We start from the raw sequence: 20253 nt of genomic DNA, 5'->3' as shown, positions 1-20253 counted from the left end.
CAGTCGGTTAAGCGTCCGACTTCAGCCAGGTCACGATCTCGCCGTCCGTGAGTTCGAGCCCCGCGTCAGGCTCTGGGCTGATGGCTCAGAGCCTGGAGCCGGTTTCCGATTCTGTGTCTCCCTCTCTCTCTGCCCCTCCCCCGTTCATGCTCTGTCTCTCTCTGTCCCAAAAATAAATAAACGTTGAAAAAAAAAATTAAAAAAAAAAAATAAAAGCCTGTCAATTGTATTCTTCTGCTTGCCCTGCCTGGCACACATAACTTTCTCCCTATTCAGATATTTTCTTTTCTTTTTTTTAAGGTTTATTCATTTTTCAGAGACAGAGAGACAGAGCGTGAGTGAGGAGGGGCAGAGAGAGAGGGAGACACAGAATCTGAAACAGGCTCCAGGCTCGAGCTGTCAGCACAGAGCCCGACGCGGGGCTCGAACTCACAAACCGCGAGATCTTGACCTGAGCTGCAGTCGGACGCTTAACCGACTGAGCCACCCAGGCGCCCCTATTCAGATATTTTCAAGGATGTTCTTATCTAACTTGATCACATCTACAACTATAAGTCAACTTTACAGTCATTTACAACTATAAATCATGCGTCTCCCTGACAGAATGGAAAGTCACATTCTGCTCCTCATTCAGAGTCAGTGAGTGTCCCGAGGCTGCTGTAGAGGTTGCTTGCTGGCCTCAGAATCCGCAACATTCAGGCTCTGTCCATCCCTCTTCCAGTTCTGAGGGGTCCTGTCCAAACATGACCCCTCACTTTCTTATAATCTATGAATGAAATGGGAAATTTAACCTCTGCCATTCCCCCAATATCCTGCAACGGACAAAAACAGAATGACAGCACAGGGTGTTGCGGGCGGGGGGAGGGGGGAGGCGGGGGAGAATCACTCAGAAAAGTAGAGGAAAGAAAAAAAAATGGAGGCAAGAAGAGATCTCTGGGGCAAGAACCACACAGTGGCTCCTGGTCCAAGCGTATGTCAAATCCTATAGCAACAGAGGACCCCTGGCTGACACGGTAAAGCCAATGTCCTTAGAAGACCGCCTATTCTTAACAGCCCAAATGAATCCTGAGGACCAGGCTCCCAAATCTTTTGCTGTTTAGAACCCAGGATTAGCTTCTTCCATCTGACTGTCCTTTTCTTAATAGCCGATGCCTCATGGCACAGAAAGGCTGTAACCTCAAGTGGAATGTCTTTCCTCCTCGGTCTTCCTTATCCGTACTCCCACCCTCCCTGTGAGACTTGCCTCTCAGTGGGAAGAGTCTCCTTGTTTTGCGGGGAAGATGGAGTGAGAAATGCCTGGGAGGGGCATTGAGGGGCGTCATGTTCCCCAGCAACTCCTCCTCCCAAAGAATTCTTTTCCAATGGCCTGGACATCCATCTTTGTCAATCAGAGCTTTAACTTTGGCACTAGAAATTCAATGAGACGGAAAATTAGGACCAGACCACAGTTTGGCAAGACCACGGTTTGGTTTCTGGACTCGGCTGTAAGCAATCAGAGAGCTCCAGCTACAGGCAAAATGGGCTTTCTGCACCAGAGTTACATAATCCCCCTGTTTTTCTTAGTTGCTCACAGACAGGCATTCTTGACAGAAACTGTCTCTTTGCTGCTGGCCATTATCTTAGGTTGTAAGCAATAAATAATCTGCTTCATTATCCTTACATTCAGGCATCAAGCCTCCCAAAGCTTCACCTTTGGTATGCATATGGCCTGAGTCTCAAGGGATAGCAGATGCCGACCTAATTCGTTGTTTTTCCACCAAAAATCACAGACTGCAAATTTCCTATCCTGTAATGAAAACAATTTTTTATCGTATATCATCTCGATAATACCATAGCTAGTCTCCTGTGTTGAGGCTCTATCGGTTTGAACCCCACTCCTGGTACCAATTTCTATTCTAATTGTGACTTCTCTGGTTACACACTTAAAAGAATTGAAGTAAAAAAGTTAAATGCAAGCTTATTTAACATTTAAACATTTACTACCCTCTCAACAACTGACATGTGGCCCCGGTGGCTGCCACCACAACCCCCTGACTCTAAAACTTTCCAACACCAATGTCCATTAATGACTGGCAAGACTCGGTGGCTTGGTTGAAGCTGATTGGCAAAATCTGATTGGCAAACAGAGACAAAATCTGATTGGCATAACTCACTCATATGAGTCAGACCACACACAAAAACTTACCGGTCAGCCCTTGTATTCACTGCCTTTGTGTCTGACCTGTATTACATGTCTAGTCAGCATTGGCAGTCATGTGAGACCCATGTGGACTGTAATTCTGTCCCTTCCTGGAGTTACGGGCAGGCGAGCATCACGGAACAAATGGCAGAATATCCAAATACTGTGTATATCTCTACATGGAATCCATAGACCCTGAAAACGAATCATTGCCCACATCAAAATGATCACTGTATATGGCAATCCTTCTTCCTTAATCCTGATCTGAATGAATGGCACCACCATCCAAGCTAGAAATCGGGGTGTCACCCTTCACCATCCCTTCTACTCCCATCCCCATATCAAATTCGACAGCAAACGTCATTGATTTTGCCTCCCGAATATCCCTGAAACCCATCCACTTCTCTTCAACCCTCCGGCATTATCTTAGATCATGCTATTAAAATCTTTTAACCAGCTTATCCCAGTAGCCTTCTCACTGATCTCCCTCAGGCAGTCTTTCCTCCTTCTGAAATGTTCCCCGTATGGTTTGCTGACAAAGCTGATCATGCCTCTAGCGAGACCTTTCAATTATGCCCCGATGTCCCAAACCCTCCATAACTGAGACTCTACCTACTTCTCCAACCCTCCTGCTTGACTGCACTCTAAGAGCCAGACAGTTCCCAGTTCCCGGAAGCCACGATTTTCCAGTCTCTCTTTTGGCTCAGGTTTGCACACACGCAACAACTTTTCCGGGGGGGGGGGGGGGGTCTCCTCTGAACTCTCTTAGTCCAGGTTAGATGTATTTTCTGTGCACTCTCATCAGGGACTCGGCATTACCATAGATCTTATCACTCTGGATTGTAAGCCCCTATGTGCTTACATAGGTGTAAGCACCTATGTAAGCAGCACAGTGCTTGGCACATTCTCGATACAGGTTTGTTGAGTAAAAAAGACATGTTTGTCTGTTGCTGTATGTATATGTCCCAACTCCTGCCGACAATCCTTCATTATTACGATTGCTAGCTTGGTGCAGGGTCTTGTATCTTGTAAAGGATATTCACAAGTCAGGTCTCATTGGGTCATTCCAGCAACCTCCGCCCACCCCCGCCTCCTCCGGCCCTAGCACAATGCCGAGAAAGGAGGAAGGGAAGAATGTTACTCTTAGTTACCTGAGAAGGAAATATGATTCAGACGCATTAAATGATTCGTCTGAGGGCAGGTTGCTAGGGCTGCTTCTTAACGGGGTATCCTTAAGTGACAGCTGAAAAGCAGGTGCCAGTCTCTGGTGGCAGAGAAAGCACAGGAGTGAGCAGGTTCTAAAGAAAAATGCGCTATGAGTAGTGAGATGTGAGACTCTAACTCCGAAGACTGACGTCGTTAAGAAAACAATAGGGGATCTATTCCAGGAGCTTGCCGCTGCCACTGGGTCACAAGGGAGAGGGCGACTCTGTGTTCTAACCATTAGAGTGGATATTGTGGTCCTTGAGTGACGATTTATGGCGTCCTCTAATGGCAGCACACATGGATAAGCTGAGCAAGGATTAGACACACCACCAGCAGCTCAATAAGCAGCTAAAAATTATTGGCCAAGGGCAAGTTAGGTACAGGGTGACTTGATTTTCTAGAGATCAACATGACAAGGACGGCCAAGTGGAGGGAGGCCATCAAGGATCGAGTAGGATGTTAGAATACAGAATAGGCCAAGCAGCTGCTGCCCTTGGGGTCTGGCCATCCCACTCAACACTGTCCCAACTCTATTCCAAGCACCATTCAGAGCCTCTGCTCTTAACGATCAATGAGAGCACCTTGTACTTTGTGTGTGCGTGTGTATTTCAGTGCCAGGACATCAGACTGCTTTAGCAACAACAACAAAAACCGCTTCACACATAGGTGGAAACACACAGGCGAAAAAGGGCTGGCCCCATTAGACAAGATCAGATCCAGAAAACCCAAGCCGTTGATAGATCCATAGGGACAGGTGCACATCTCCATTTGTCTTACTGGTTGTAGAGAAAGGAAAAGGAAAGAGGGACACCAGAAACAAATGCCTACCCACAAACAGCTTTGCCTCGAGGCAGATCGCAGGCAGTCAGGAGTTCATTTGCTGGGACCAGCCCTTGTGGCTGAATCAAAGCTCCCTAGTGTTCTAGCAGCTAAACGGGTGTTTGCATAATTGATCCAACCAAGAGTCAATTTGAGATCTGTGTTTCTGGGCTCTACTGCTGAAATGCAGTAGTGTGGCCCTAGTGTGGAAAAAAAACATTCATTCCAGGGATGGGTAAACCAAGGGTTTTACCTGACGGTTTAGGACTACAACTCCTAGTGGGAAGTGATTTCTTCCCATTGCCCACCGTGTAGAATTACAGAATTCCCAACTATTCCAGACGCATTAGCCAGTCCTCCTGTTCTGCCTGCCTCTTTGCTAGCTCCCCACACTTGTGCTGCTAACTTGGGCTCAGCCCAGCCCCAAACCCAAGAACACAAATTTGACATGAGACAGAAATAATCCGAAGAGACTTAGTTCCCCATTTCGCCACTCCCAGTCTCGTGGGGATGAATTTGAGAATGCAAGCAGTGGTGTGGAAAGATGGGCACCCTCATTGTCCCCAAAGTCACTTTCTCATTATTCTTACCCACGCTATTCCCATTTTCCTCACACCTGCTCTGCAAGTTGTGTTGGCTCTGTCTCTAACATCTCTGGGTCTTTATTTCCACCTGCACCCGCACCCTCCCACCCTGCTCTAATCCACCACCCCCACTTTCCCCTCTTTGGATTTACTGCCTCCTAACTGGTCTCTTTGCTTCCCCTCTTGCCCCTGCAACCCATTCTCCACACCACAGCCAAATTATTTTCTTTACAACTTTTAATATACACTTTTAAAAACATACCTAAGTAGAGAGCAACATATAATAAAGCCTCTGTGACTTCTGTGTGTGTAGGATTCGTCAAATCAAATCTTAGATATCATGCCGTCTCACCCTTAAACCCCTGTGTATTATACATCTCCAGCTAATACAGACTTTCTTTTAACCTAAGAGTCATGCAACTATCACACTTAACAAAATTAACAATAATTATCTAATATCAATTGATACCATGTACGTATTCAGATTTGCTAAGTTGTCTCAAAGATCTCTTTTCACAAGTAGTTTGTTTGGATAAGGATCCAAACTAGGTCTGTAACCCCAATTTTTTTTTAATGTTTGTTTTTTATTTTTTTTTAATTTTTTTTAATTTTTTTTCAACGTTTATTTATTTTTGGGACAGAGAGAGACAGAGCATGAACAGGGGAGGGGCAGAGAGAGAGGGAGACACAGAATCGGAAACAGGCTCCAGGCTCTGAGCCATCAGCCTAGAGCCTGACGCGGGGCTCAAACTCACGGACCGCGAGATCGTGACCTGGCTGAAGTCGGACGCTTAACCGACTGTGCCACCCAGGCGCCCCAATGTTTGTTTTTTAGACAAAGAGACAGAGCAAGAGCAGGCAGAGACAGAGGGAGACACAGAATCCAAAGCAGGCTCCAGACTCCGAACTGTCAGCACAGAGCCCTACGTGGGGCTCAGACTCAAGAACCATGAGATCATGACCTGAGCTGAAGTCAGTTGCTTTAACCTACTGAGCCACCCAGGCGCCCCAGTCTGTAACCCAACTAATGTGAGTTTGCTCTTTTGTGAGTTATAGACAGAGACTACAGCAGGTGGGCTTATCCCCACAAAGGAAACTTTGTTTGCAGCAAATAAAAAGATGCAGAGCGTGACTCTCGGGAGAAAAGGTGAACCGGTTCCTTTTATTTAGGGTTAGGATGGATATTCCAACAGAAAGGGGAGTTTTCTTACCGCAAGTCAAGGCAGGCAGAAAACACGCCTATGCGTGCAACCTATGTTATGTTAATGAAATTGTGCTCCTCCTTGGGCAGAGATTTTGATATTATAATGAGGTACAGGTAACTGTTCCGAGAGTCATGGTCTATGGTGCAGGCTTATGTGGTTGAGTTCAAACTAATCTAGGCTCTTTCTATTGTTTTTCTCCAACAGATAAGGTTAACATTTCTATGAAGAAGAAGGAGGCATCAGGTGGGGGGTCTCACTGGTGAGTTTTACCTCATTAACCCTATGGGGCAGGGTTTCAGGTCTATACGTTGTGTTTCATTTGGTCCTTTTTTTTGATGTTTATTTTTGAGGGAGATAGCAAGTGGGGGAGGGGCAGAGGAGGACAGAGCATTCAAAGGGGGCTTGGTGCTGACATGGGGCTTGAACCCATAAACCATAAGATCATGACCTGAGCCCGAAGTCAGACACTTAACCAACTGAGCCATCCAGACGCCCCTCATTATGTCCTTTAAGGCTCTTTTATTCTATAATAGTTTCTCCTCCTTTCTTCCAATGCCTTTGATTGCTCTCTTTAAATATAAATCAGATTAGGTCATTCCCTGGGGGTCAGTCCCTGCTCAAAAACCTCCAATAGCTTCCCCTGGAGTTAGACTAAAACCCAAAACCCTTACCACAACCAAGGCCCTGTGGGATCTGGGTCTTGCCCACCTCTCCAATGTTCTGTGTCACTTGCTGATTCAGTCCAGCCCCAGATCCTTCCTTGAACACACCAAACTCATTCCCACCTGGGATTCTGCACTTGCTGTACCCACCACCTGACATGCTGTCTCCCCCCCCCCCACCCCCCCACCACACACATACCCGGATCTTGGCGAAACTGGTGTCCTTCAGGCCGCAGCTCAAACTGCCACCTTCTCAGAGCTAGATGCCTTCTCAGATCACACATTCTAAATTAGCTCTTCTTTCCCTGGGCCTCTCTGTCCCATCAACCCGACCTCATTTCTTCATGCAGCTGATTACTATCTGCAATTTCCTTCTCTTTCATTTGTTTGTTTACCTGTTAACACGACATTAAAGTAGAAGTTTCCACTGAAACACCAAGAGACGATAGATGTGAAATTTCAAAGCTCGATAATCGTCTACAAAATCTACAAAGGAAATGGTCAAGAACACTTCTATGATTGTAGGTTCCCTCGGCCACATGGAGTATATGAAAAAAGAGGTTAGGTAATGAAAAAGGAAGGATTTGTAGAGGATTTCTTTGGAAGGAGTTGTTGGAGGAGTTTTGAGGAGTCACTAAGAGAGTGGACTCCTCCCACCCTTGGGAAGGGGGAAGATGGGGAGAGCCACCCCCCCCACCCCCAAGCCCAGAGAGAGGTTTTAGAGGACCACTCAGAGAGCTTCCTATGCATCCTCTCAGGTTGGCGAGAGGGGAGGAGAGGTGTCAGATATTGGACTCGTGCCTGACTCTCACCTGAGAAAACTAAAGTGCTTGGTCTGGGAAAACAGGATAGAGGGTGTTCTTCTGGGTTCAGTCCACACTTTTAAAACCTGCTGGAATGAGAGATGCTCGAGTGTTTCCCAGGGACCCCTGTAAACCACAAGAGAAAAATCAGAGAAGGGTTGTCTTGGGTTCTGCCCAGTGGGGGTTTCTAGAAGGTTCAGTGATCCATTCCAGCAACAAGAAGCTGAGGAAGAAGACCAGGTTCCTAGAGGCTATGAAAGAGTAGAAAATAACCCCTCACAGTTAAGATGCATCTTCCTGGGCCAAAAGAATGGCATTGATTGGACTCTCCAAAGAGTAAGCTTTAAACATCTGCCAGACTCAAAGAACACAAACCTCCCAGTCTAGAAAGAACTGCCCCATTCCCTTACCACACACACCCCTGCCCCTCACACACACAACCCCTGCCCTGAAAGGAGCAGAACACTAGCTAGGAAGGGATGAGAAGTTGAGACTGCGTAGAAGATGAAGGAAGAGAAAGCAGGAACTGGCCACGCCCCTTTCCTTGCAGTCAGGAAGCCATCAACAGGTCAAAACTCAGAGGTTTTAGTTCAACCGTTGGGTGAAATTGAAACGTTCCATTTTTATCTTGCACCTGAAATTCCAGTTCTTAAACTGAGGCTGTTTTACAACTTAAAGAGGCAGGAGAATTGTCTATAACCCAGGCGTGGACAGAATAATCGTGAGATCTGCGCACGTTTCTATTGTAGGAAAATCACCACCGCTGAGTTTACTTTATGGGCAGGGGAAGGCAAAGGCAGTTATGTTTTGATCCTCTAAGTCATTCCAAGAGAATGGACTCCTCCCACCCCAGCCTGTTATCTGTCTCCCTCCACCGGCACGTAAGCCTCACAGGACTGTGGATTTTGTCATCCTAACACTGCATCCCCAGAACGGACAAAGGGTCTGCCCTGTGGTACGCTGTCCATAAATAAATAAAATAAATATCACCCAGGACTGATGAGCAGGCTTAATCTTAGGTTCCCCAAGTGGTGGGTCACCAAAAAGCTGAGCTTTGCCTTGGGGCTTATTGGAAGTTTCTAGTATAGCTATAGCAGATAGACTAATTGCCATGACAATGACCCCAAAATATGATTGCACTAACGCAATGCAAGTTTATTTCTTGCTCCCGACAAGTCCAATGACAATGTTCCTGGGGAAACAATGTTCCTCAGGGATCCAGGCCCCGGCCCTACTGTAATGGTGCCATCTTTAACACACAGCCTTCAGAGGCTGCGGAAGGGAAGGAAATTGGAGGAGACACAGTGATCATCAGTCCCCTCAGCTGGGAAATGAGACACATCATTTCTCCTTAGGTTCTTTTGGCCACAGCTAGTCCTCTGGGCCCAGCCAGAGACAAGTGGGTTAGAACTACGGTGTTTGGCTAGATAGCCGCATGCCAGAAGTGCCTCTACATCATGGAAGGAGAGCTTGAATCTTGGGTGGTCAGTTACAGCAGCCACTGGAAGGACTGGCTACCTCCTGTCTCGCGTGCAAAAGTAAGTCTTCCTCCAGAGGATGAGCCCAGCCAGCTCTCTGGGCCCAAATAGCCTGCCCCAGCCTCACGTCCCCAGTTCCAGCTGTTACTTAGTCCAGCTTCCCCCCAGGGGTCCCTGCTCTTTGTAGAAGCCCTGCTGTTTCATCAGGGGCCCCACACCTGAATATCTGCCTGCCACATCAGTAAGATGACCACTCCTCGTCCTTGCGGGGTACAAAGGCCGCCCCCAGTGGTGTCTGGGTGGCTCAGTCGCTCGACTGTCTGGCTCTTGGTTTCAGCTCAGGTCATGATCCCAGGGTAGTGGGATCGAGCCCCACGTCAGGCTCCGCACTGAGCATGGAGCCTGCCTGGGATTCTCTCTCTACATCTCTCTCTCTCTCTCTACCTCTCTCCCTCTGCCCTTCTCCCCCACTTGCACACACTCTCTCTCTAAAATAAATTAAAACAAAATTTTTTTAAAGGACCGCCCCACCCCCCAGAGCTGGGTCAGCTGCAAAGCTAGTGAGGCCCCTCAGCTCTGACCCATCCTGCTGTGAGCAAAGGACCCTGAGAGCCCTAAGATACCTCCTTCACTTTAGAGATAAAGACCTGGGGCCTGGCATTTCACTTGCCCAAGGTCACATAGCTCGTCAACAGGAGAGCTGGCATCAGGGCACGGACACCCGCCCGCTCTATCACACCACATGTCTTCAAAGCCTCTACCTTTAAAGGCCGCCATCCCCACTCAGTCCCCAAGTCACCTGCTATTGTGCACAAACTGAATTTTCCTTGTCCCCACATCCTGGGAGCCTTTGCACCTCTTCTGTCTCAACTGCCCCCCGCCCTTCCCTCCCCGGACGCACCTTCCCCAGGAGGCCTGCTCCTCCCTGCCAGTCTGCTAGCTGGCCCATCCTTTCCCTCAGGTCCCGTTTGGAAGTTCTGTTCTCTGTGGAGCGTGGGTCCAAGGGGCTTTAATAATGGAGTCTACTGCCTGGTCTCCCCACCCCACCCCTGCTCCCCTGCCTTCATGGATGAGGACTCTAAGCCCTGAGGCCTCCAGTGACCCTCCTGAGCTCACACCACTGGTGGTGGCGGCTCAAGGAAGGCGGGTACTGCAGGCACACCTCTCTGGAACTCTTGGCCTTACCCTCACTTGTGTGGTCATCAGTCCTCTGTGGCCTAAGACCGTCTTCAGGCTAAACCTGATAGCTGTCACCGCAGCACTGCTGGCTTCCCAGCTGGCACTTCCCTACCCACGTGACGGGGAACCTGTATGTGCTGGGGGGTTAACCTTGGCCAGCTGGTGGAGGGACGGACCAGAGAGGATGGAAGCTGATGGGTAAGTGCTTTCTCTTTCTCTCCTCCTGATAGACAGTTGTGACCCCTCTGTCAGTGGCTTTACCGACAGCCCCCACACAGTCAGGCCACCAGGAGGCCGCATGCCTGGCAGTGCGAATCAGCTCTGAATTCGCCCTCTCCTTCCCTGCTCCACTCCCTCTGACTCTCACTGAGGCTGTCTCTCCGGTCCCCACTCTCCAGTAAAATCTCCCAGTTAAGCCTTTGTCTCTGCCTTGTCTTTTAGGGGGTGTCAGATTCTGGCAGAGACAGAGAGGGTGAGCCCTAGGAATTCCTGACTGCCCAGACGGGTCCCGTGCAGGACATTGGTCTCGGTCAGTTCACCACTCTCCATGTCTGGCCCTCAATCTTGTTGGTTCAGTGATTTGATTTTTTTTTTTTTTTTTTTTTTTAGAACAAAATAGGGGCTATCTCCCAGGGGCAGTTTGTGTTACCCAGGCTCACCAGGGCAGGAAACCCATTTATTTATTCACCACACAAAATGTAACTGTCAGTCAGGCTAGAGACTTGAGTGCATCCTCTCGCCTTGAGAGGCCACGTAGTCAGAAAGTTCTGGGTGAGCGGTGAATCCCCTAACAGTTCTAGGGGATCTCATCATCTTGGGACAGATCTGTCAGCCAGGTAGCTGGAGGACCTCTCAAGGCTTCAGAAGTAGCTCTTGTCCAGAAGATCTTAGCAGTATGCCTGCTTGGTCAAGAGCTCATTTCCCAAACCAGTGCTTAGACGGGTACCATCCATATTTCCCCATTACATTACTATTTTCAATGCTTCTATGCCCTTATTACCATTATTCTTATTACTAGTGAGAAGGCAATATTTGGAAAAGTTATTAATGTGCTTTCCTCTTTCGTTGCAGAGGATCTGTCCTTCCCCTTGCTAGCCCTAAGCACCCATCAGCCTGCAGAAAGATTAAGTTGTCACAAAAGAAGGCAAAAGGAAATAAAGAATTAATATTCTGCTATTGACACTTAAAACGAGATTTCTCAGCAAGACATTTATCTTTAGATCCAGGCTACCGTCTTGAGAGAGTTATAATTGCCAATTGGCTAAAATGACAGACTCCGAGGTACAATATTTGGGCTCAAATCCAGATCCTGCCATTTACCAGTTATGTGACCTTGAGCAAGTTACTGGATTTCTTTATGACTTATTCTCCTTATCTGTAAAATGGGAGTAATAATAGTACCTACCTCAGAGGATTGTTTTGAGAATTTAATCCACTAATACACATAAAGCATGCATTCAACAAATTGGATTGCTTCTAGATACCAAGCACTGTAACACTTAGAGGTAGTTAGAAAGTGCCTGGGACGTAACAAGTACGGTATTCAATAATCATTTTCAAAATTCCCTTATCTTCTTCTTTAAGCATATCAAAAACCAGCTCTTAGAGTCTCAATGGAGCCATAAAGCTCTCTCTGTGATAGATGAGGGATATGTCAGACAGAAAGTGATAAAAGCCTTTCTTTTCAGTCCTAAGGGATTATGGGAAGAGGAGGTGAGAAAGAGAGAAAGGAGAAAACTACCCCCCCCGATGCACACCTTACACACATACACACCCATCACACACTCCACACACACGCACCACATACCCCCCCACAACACACACACACACAACCAACTGTTGGGGCTGACCTTCTGAAACATCCAGAAAGTGAAAAGCTCTAAGGACATAGAGACCTCAGGTGGCAAAGCATGGCTAATGAGAACCAAGTAGCTATGTCAGTCAGAGCGAGGGTCTAGAGAAGATTGGGAGGGACCCCCAGCGTTGGGGAGCCAGGTGGGGAACATGATAGAAACTCAGAAGGACCTCCACCCAGCCAGTAACTCTAAAGGGAGGCCGAGTTAGCCAAGGAGTAATGTAGGGCCCTGCCCAGGCTGAGAGACAAGATCACAAATTCTTCTAGTTGCCAGCTTTAGCAGTGTAAGTGGCAACCAGAATCAGGTCCCAGAGATAAAGTCCTGAAGACTCCAGAAACCAGGGACACTGCCACTTGATTCCAAGGGGGCGGTAGAAGCAGGGCTGAGTAGGAAAAAGACTCCAGAATCTGGGAGACTGAGCATTTTTACAGAGAGTGTGTATTGCCTAGAAGTATTGTTTACATTACTGCCCTCTGTGGAACTGAATCTAGATTTTTCTCCCAGCTACCTAGAGGCTGGAGATTAAATAAAGATTCCAATTCTTTCTGGACATCCAAGGCAGCATAAGTCTATGACCCTGATTCAGGGTTTTTTGGGGTCTTTTAATGTTTATTTATTTTTGAGAGAGAAAGAGAGACAGAGCACAAGCAGGGGAGGGGCTGAGAGAGAGGGAGACACAGAATCTGAAGCAAGCTCCGGGCTCTCTGAGCTGTCTGCACAGGGCCCGATGCAGGGCTCAAACCCACAAAACCCAAAGAACGTGATCTGAGCCAACCGGCTGAGCCACCCAGACACCCGGACCCCGATTCAGTTTTGATTGTTGTTGCTATTTTAGTGGATGCTATCATCGGTGGAGTTCTCTTCTGTGGGAATTGACCTCCACGTGCACAGGGCAGTGGCAACAAACAAAACAACTTCCTGTTGAGAGGCCCTGCTCCCTGCTCTCCAACCCCACGGGTGACTGGTTTCTAGGGTGGACACCTGGTTCAAGCTAGCTCAAGCTGCGCCAATTCGAATCTCTCTTAGGATTTAGAGATTTTGATCTGAGGAAGATGAGCTGTTCGTGGCTGGAAATCACGGCCGATTCCCAGCGCAGTGACTCCCAAGGTAGGACTGGAGCCCCTGGTGAGCCTCTAACAGACCCAAAGTGCAAGCCCTTTGGCTTGCACTTTGCAATGACTTTACTGTGTAATGCCATTAATTTTTATGTATAATGAGGGCTATTTTCTAATAATCTAGCAGATGGGTCGTTATGGGTTGCTACAATTTAGGATTCATAAACTCAAGTGGCTGTTAGAAGAATGTTCTGAGAACTCTAATTCGATGTTGTGCTGAGGAAGCGGTCTGCCGGGCCAAGTTGGCAATGATGGGATGCTCTCACGGCACAGACACACAGGGCACTGGGATTCCTGCAATTTGGGGTAATGACACTTCATCATCAGTGCCTCATCGATGTTGTGTGGAACTGACTGTGGGTTTTAATGGCTTAATTACATTGGTCATTAATTATAAATTACATTAATTATAAATAAATGTAAATTTGGCTTCTTGATTATTTAGCTTATAATTACCAGTTTAGTTTATTGTGGTGGTTGTGTGGTGATCTTTTGGGCCTATCATTTTTCAATAATTAGACTTTAAAACTATGCATTATAATTCAAATGGCATCATCATGCTTCTGTATATGCATATGCATGTATATTCTCCCTGGCAATTTTATTAGTACAGTGATCATTCATGCTGCACTGACTTTTGTCCTCTGGAAATTGGGAATAATTGAAAGCTTTCAAGGTTTTCGCTCCTCTTCAGTGAGTCACAGTGAAAAATTTTAAGACTTCTGCTCCAGAAGACAGACCCACAAATATCTGATGGTAAGCCCCTAGAGTTGTCCTTATTCCCAGGCACCTCAATGGTCAACTCCTTTTCGGATTCCATGACTGGAATAAGTTCTCGTTTTGACTTAAACTAGCTTGAGTTGGCTTGGATGATATCTAAAGAACCTTAACAAACAGACAGGAAGGGGTGGAATAGGGAGGAGTGCAGAAGCAGCCAGATGGGTTGGAAGATTCTGGAATGAGAGTAAAAAAGCTTTACAAAGAATGGAGTAGAGAGAAATGAGTAGGGGGAAATATGGGTTTCTCATTATGGCTCATTATTTCCCCCTACTCATTTCTCTCTACTCCATTTTACTTTGTGCAGAGACCACACCAAAGTGGCCAGGGGTACTCAGGTTTGAACCTGAACAATCCTTTTCAGTGTGGACAGATTTTTCATAAAATGGATACAATAATTAGAGCCTAATTGATGAAGGAGGGATCATAAGGCAAGCTGAGGGCAAAGCACAAGCTAACAAACACCCCTGCCCCCCAAGGTGGAATACGTCTGACATTCCTCAGACACTCCTGTCTGCCCAGGAACAAAGGAAAGGGAAAAACAAATGGTTAACTGATTGAGATCACAGCCATGCACTGTGAGAAGTCAATGAGATGATTCATTTTCAGAAATACCAGATAAAAGCTGTGCTGTCTAGAACACCTCCCCCATCCCCACAATGGAGTCCCAAACCCTTAGACACTCCACTTCCTGGTTCTTCTTCCCCCTCTCCATTTCACGGGCTTATTTTTCACAGGCTTTGCGATGAGCATGCACCAAAGAACCAGAGTCTGTGTCACCTCAAGGAAGGTACATTTGTTCCAGTCAGACTATTTTTTGCCGTACATGAGCATAGGCGACTTCTGGGTAAGTCTGTAACCAATGTAGTACTCAGCCAATGAGGAATCAGGGGAGGGAACTCACGCTAGGAGATGAATTGTCTGCTGTAACTGCCCTGAGTGTGCCTGCCCATCAGACACCCACTCTTGCAAGAATGTTGATTAAAGCCTGTGTTCCCAGTCTCCAGGTCCCTCCTTTGACTGGGGCAGTGGGTGTCCAAACTGATGAAGGGAGCTTTTGGATAAAAAGTTGACCTGTGGCAGAGTTTAGAGCCTGGGAGGAATGAGAAGGATAGTCAATGGGGATGGGGACATCACAGAATGAGTATCAGAGTTTGGGAGGAATGAGGCAGGTTTTGATCTTAGGGGTGGGCCAATGTGCAGTTTTGGAGCCCAAGCAGGCTGAAGAAGTCATCAAAAACAGAGCAGTTGTGGTAGCTCAGCCCTTAGTATCAGAGCTCAGTGTTGTTAGACCTCTAGTGTTGTTCTTCTTTTTCAAATCTGGTTTAACTATTCTAGATCCTTTGAATCTCCATACGAATTTTAGAATCCACTCATTATTTTCTGGAAAGGGAAGGGGAGGGAAGGGAAGGGAAGGGAAGGGAAGGGAAGGGAAGGGAAGGGAAGGGAAGGGAAGGGAAGGGAAGGGAAGGGAAGGGAAAGGAAGAAAGAAAGAAAGAAAGAAAGAAAGAAAGAAAGAAAGAAAGAAAGAAAGAAAAAAAGAAAGAGCCTTCCGGAATTTATCTTGATTGGGATCACATTGAGTCTGTGAGCCAATTTGGGGAAAACTGACATCATAACCATATTGAGTTTTCTAATCCATGAGCAAAGCATTTATTTAGCTCTTCTTTAATTTTTCTCAACAACGTTTTGTAGGTTTCAGCTTACAGATCCTTCACATCTTTTCTCAGATTTGTCCCTAAGTATTTCATGTCTTATACTGTTGTAAGTGGTGTTGTTTTCTATAAATTTCACTTTCTGATTGTTAACTGCTAATGTGTATACAAATACATTGGATTTTGTGTATTTGCGTCCTCCAAATTTGCTAAACTCACTTAGTTCTAGTAGCTCTTTTCTACATAGGCAATCATGTCATCTGACAATAAAGGTGGTTTTACTTATTTCTTTCTAATATCTGTACACCTTTCATTTCTTTTCTTTTCTTCTCTGATTACACTGGCCAGAACTTCTACAGTGTTGACTAGAAGTGGTGAGAGAGGACTGGGGTGTAATAGTCTATAAATGTAATTAGATCAAGCCGATTAACAGTGTTGTCTGGTGTACTATCTCCTAATTTTAGTGGGAAAGCATTTGGTTTTTCATCATTAGGTATGATGTTAGCTCTGGGTTTTTCATAGATGCCCATTATCAAGTTGGGAAAGTTTTATACTATTCCTGGCTTTTGAGAGTTTTCCTACATCTATTGAGATGACCATATGGCTTTTCTTTTCAGGTTGTAAATACAGTGAATTACATTGACTGGTTTTTTCATGGCAAACCAACCCTGCATTCCTGAGACAAAACATGTTTGGTCATGTTTTACTATCATTTCTTTAAGTATACTTATTTATTTTTGAGAGAGAGAGAGAAAGAACACAAGCAGGGGAGGGGCAGAGAGAGAGAGAGAGAGAGAGAGAGAGAGAAGCCCAAGCGATCTACACACTGGAGCTCAATCCCCCAACCCTGGGATATGACCTGAGCCAAAATCAAGAGTCGGATGCTTAACTGACTTAGCCACACAGATGCCCCATGTTTTACTATCATTTTTATATGCTGTTAGATTTGATTTGCCACAATTTTAAGACTTTTTGCCTATTTCTTCATGAGGGATATGGTCTATAGTTTTCTCATAATCTCTTTGGCTTTGGCTTCAGAGTAATATTGGCCTCAAACAATGAGTTGGGACATAGCTCCTCCTCTTCAGTTTTATGCAAGAGTTTGTATAGAACTGAGATTCTTTCTTCCTTAGATTTTTAGTAGAATTCACCAGCGAAACAATTTGGGCCTGGATTTTTCTTTGTAGAAAAAATTGTAACTATGAATTCAATATATTTCATAGATATAAGACTATTTCTTCTTGAAAGAGCTTCAATAGTTTGTGTCTTCCAAGGGATTTGTCCATTTCATCTGACTTGTTGAATTTATTGACATGAGGTTGTTCATAGTATTTTCTTGTTATCTTCCTAATATCCATAATTTATGTTTTTAAGAGATCAATCTGTCTTCTCTGTGGAAAATAGAATGGTGAGGATGTTGGGCTTGAGGGAGTAGAAACATAACATTTGTCTATCCTCCAACTGAGTTCTGAATTATGTGAGAGCCTCTAGAGTCACCTATACAATAGAAAATCAAAATAGCATCTGCATAACTGATAAAATTTTTGTTTTTTTATTTGGAGAAGGTGGCTTAGGTGTGGCAACAATGAGCCTTCTCATACTTTGTCCAAGAATTATACAGAGTTACCAACCCCGAACCCCTCAGGACCAGGCAGTTCTGTATGACAGCGGCTCCCTTATAAGGGGCCATTCTATAAACCTCCCGGTGGAGAAGCAGAACGCGGCACATGCTTCTGTAGCAGTTAAACCCTAAGGCGACCCCCAGTGCTCTTCTGTCTCCTCCTAACCAGGCTTTTCTGTAATTCCTTCCCTTGTGTGCAAATAGAACCTGCCTTGCTTCTAACCAATAGAATGCGGCAAAGGTGATGCGATTTCAGTTAGGTTGCACTATGGCCAAGGTGATAGCATGTCCATGGTTACATAACCTTATATAAGACTTTATCATAGCAGGCTGGATCGAGAGATTCTCCTTGCTGGCTTGATGAAATAAGCAGCCTTGCTGAGGGAGCCCACATGTGGGTAGCCCCTAGGATCTGAGGATGGTCTCCAGCTGACAGCCAGCAAAAAGCCAGGCTCTCAGTCATACAACTTCAAGTACATGAATTCCGCTAACAACCCAAAGAAAGCCGATTCTTCCCCAGTTGAGCCTCCAGATGAAGACGTCCTTGCTGGCACCTTGATTGCGACTTTGCCAAAGCTACACGAAGGTCCCAACTAAACGACGCCCAGAGTCTTGACCCACAGAAACTGCGAGATGACATGTGTGTGCTGTGTGAAGCTGCTAAGTTTGTGGTCATTTGTTACACAGCACGAGAAGACGAATACAGCCTTCCTGAGCCAGGCAGATCATTCTGAGAGAAAGCTAAGCCATGCTAGCTATTCCAGTCCCTAAACTCACCACTCAGATGGTGGAGAGAGGCCAGCACTGTTCATCTCGTGGAGGTGGCTCCATATGGAAGCATGAAGCCAATCAGAGGGAAAACTTCCGCTTTCCCCTCACCCCTATTTCAACAGAAAGGAGAGACAACTGTTAGGGGGCGACGACCCTGCTCCAGGCAAGAGGTGATGGAGGCCAGGATGGGGAGAAGTAAACAGATCTGAGACACATTCAGGAAATACATAACTTGCCAGAGTTGTTAAGTGACTGGATACAGAAGGTGAGAGAGAGGGGATCCGGAATGACTTCCAGGTTTCTGGCTTGAGCCCCTGGGGCTACGGCGATACCACTCACCACGCCCTCTGACTGACATCTCTACTTGGAGGTCTCAAAGGGACATTTTGGGGGAAGAGTGGAAACCAAGAGTTTACTGTGGACACACTAAGTTTGAGCTCCTGTGAGACATCCAAATAGAGCTGACAGTTAAGGGCTGGATCTGCCAATCTGGAGCTCTGAAGAGAAGTTGGGGCTAGAGATGGAAATGCATGAGTCATCAGCACACAGATGTTATTTAAAGCCACGGAAAGGAATGGAACTGCCTAGAGAGGGAACGTAGAATCTTGCCCCTCCAATCTCTCCCCGCTGCCCTCAGACCGGGGTGTTCTAAAATGCAAATTCCATCGTTTCCTTCTGTTTAAAATTATGCAGTCGTAATCAAAGGGGTTTTTTTTCTTCTCCTGTTAAGATTCAGTTTTACTAAAATGTTGTTTAAACTATAAAAGGAAAGTTATGTTAACACGTTGTACATTGACCTAATTTCACAGAAGAAATTATATAGCACTGATTAACAGCCAGTACAATATTTGGAAAGTTGAGAAGAAACAGTAAAAGCAAAGAAAATATAATGAAGGCAAGTGAATAATTAAATTATGGCAAATGTGTTGCTTTTAATATTATATTTTCTCTGAGTACCTATGATAATTTATAAACCCAGCCACAGATTTTAATTGCTTAAAAGGCCATGTGCTAGCTACGTGACCTTGCAAACTGCTTTAACCTTTCTGCCTCCTTTTGCTTTTTCTATAAGGTGGAAATAATGATGTTTGCACTACATTTCTGGAAAGGTTGCTGAGAGGGCCAAATGAGATCATGGAAATAAAAACACTGAAAAGGTTATAGGAGGAGGAGGTGATAAGCTCCTGAGGTTCAAGGACCACAGTGTATTGTACTCGTAACTTCTCTGCTCGGTAGAGTGCCTCGAGTTCATTAGAGGATTATTATTAGAAAGGGGGGGGGAAAAAACATTTCAAGGGCTCTCCCTATTGCCTTCGGAGTCAATCTCAGTCGGGTTCCCTGAGAGCAGAGCATAAGATTAAGACTTGGGTGCAGACGGTTTATAAAATTGTCCAGAAAGCAGGCGTGGGGGAGCAGGAAGAGAGAGACAAAGAGAACGAGCCCACGTGTGGTTGCCGTGGGCCACCGCTGCTGAAGGCAATGGGGCTCAGTTCTGCAAAGACCCCTTACTGAGTCACTCCCAGAACTGTCCACCTGTACGACAGGAGGCTCCAGCATTTATCCCCCAGTTCCAGCCCCTCCCCTGATGAAGGGATCTTGCGGGGCACTACCCACTCGTTCCTCCCCCAGCAGAGAGTTCCTGTGGCCTCGGAGCCGCTCAGAGAGAGAAGGTGGAGCATGCTGGAGGCGGGACCTGTTGTAGAGCAGTGATCTTGAGCTTGCACAGAACATCCACCACTGCAGCAACTGAAATCAGGGGTGGACCAAGGGGAGGTGAACACGACGCACCAAAAGCTGTCTGCTACAAGATCCAAAACCTCTTGCCTGCCGTTTGTACTCTCATAGCTCAGAACCCCTCCGAAAGGAATTTTCCCTGCCCTTGGACTCTGCTGAAGAGGCTGCCCTAGGGGGCTCTTCTCGTACTTTGCAGCCCTGCCCGCCTCCCTGTGCCACAGCTGATCGGGCCAAGGACAGACACCTGTCCAGTCCTAGTCAGCTCGGACTGCTGTGACAAAATGCCACAGACAGGGCGGCTTAAACAACAGAAATTTACTTCTCATAGTTCTGGAGTCTGGGAAGTCCAAGATCAGGGTTCCGGATGAGCCTCTCTTTCTGGCTTGCAGATGGCCATCTTTTCACTCTATCCTCACATGGTGGGGAAAGAGAGAGCCAGTGAGCTCTGGCCTCTTCTGATAAGGACACTAATGTCGTCATGGGGTCCCCACTCCCGTGAGCTCATCGAAGCCTAATTACCTCTGAAAGGCCCCACCAAATACCATCACATTGGGAGTGAGGGATTCCACATAAGAATTTTGAGGTGATGGGGGCCTGGATGGCTCAGTT

The 20253-nt window shown here is 46.4% G+C and overlaps 2 long non-coding RNA genes across 2 annotated transcripts in view; both read right to left on the bottom strand.

The window, feature by feature from the left end:
* Positions 1-20253, bottom strand: part of LOC109502540 — a 112205-nt gene that overhangs the window by 59773 nt on the left and 32179 nt on the right. The window lies entirely within an intron of this gene.
* Positions 865-8162, bottom strand: LOC123379009. The gene is made up of 3 exons (XR_006582888.1): positions 7468-8162; positions 6855-7050; positions 865-2374 (listed from the first exon to the last, which is right to left on the bottom strand). It is a non-coding gene; the product is annotated as an uncharacterized LOC123379009 (long non-coding RNA).

Source organism: Felis catus, chromosome C1, assembly GCF_018350175.1.
Source record: "Felis catus isolate Fca126 chromosome C1, F.catus_Fca126_mat1.0, whole genome shotgun sequence".
Classification (NCBI taxonomy): domain Eukaryota; kingdom Metazoa; phylum Chordata; class Mammalia; order Carnivora; family Felidae; genus Felis; species Felis catus.
This window is presented reverse-complemented; position numbering and strand designations above follow the sequence as displayed.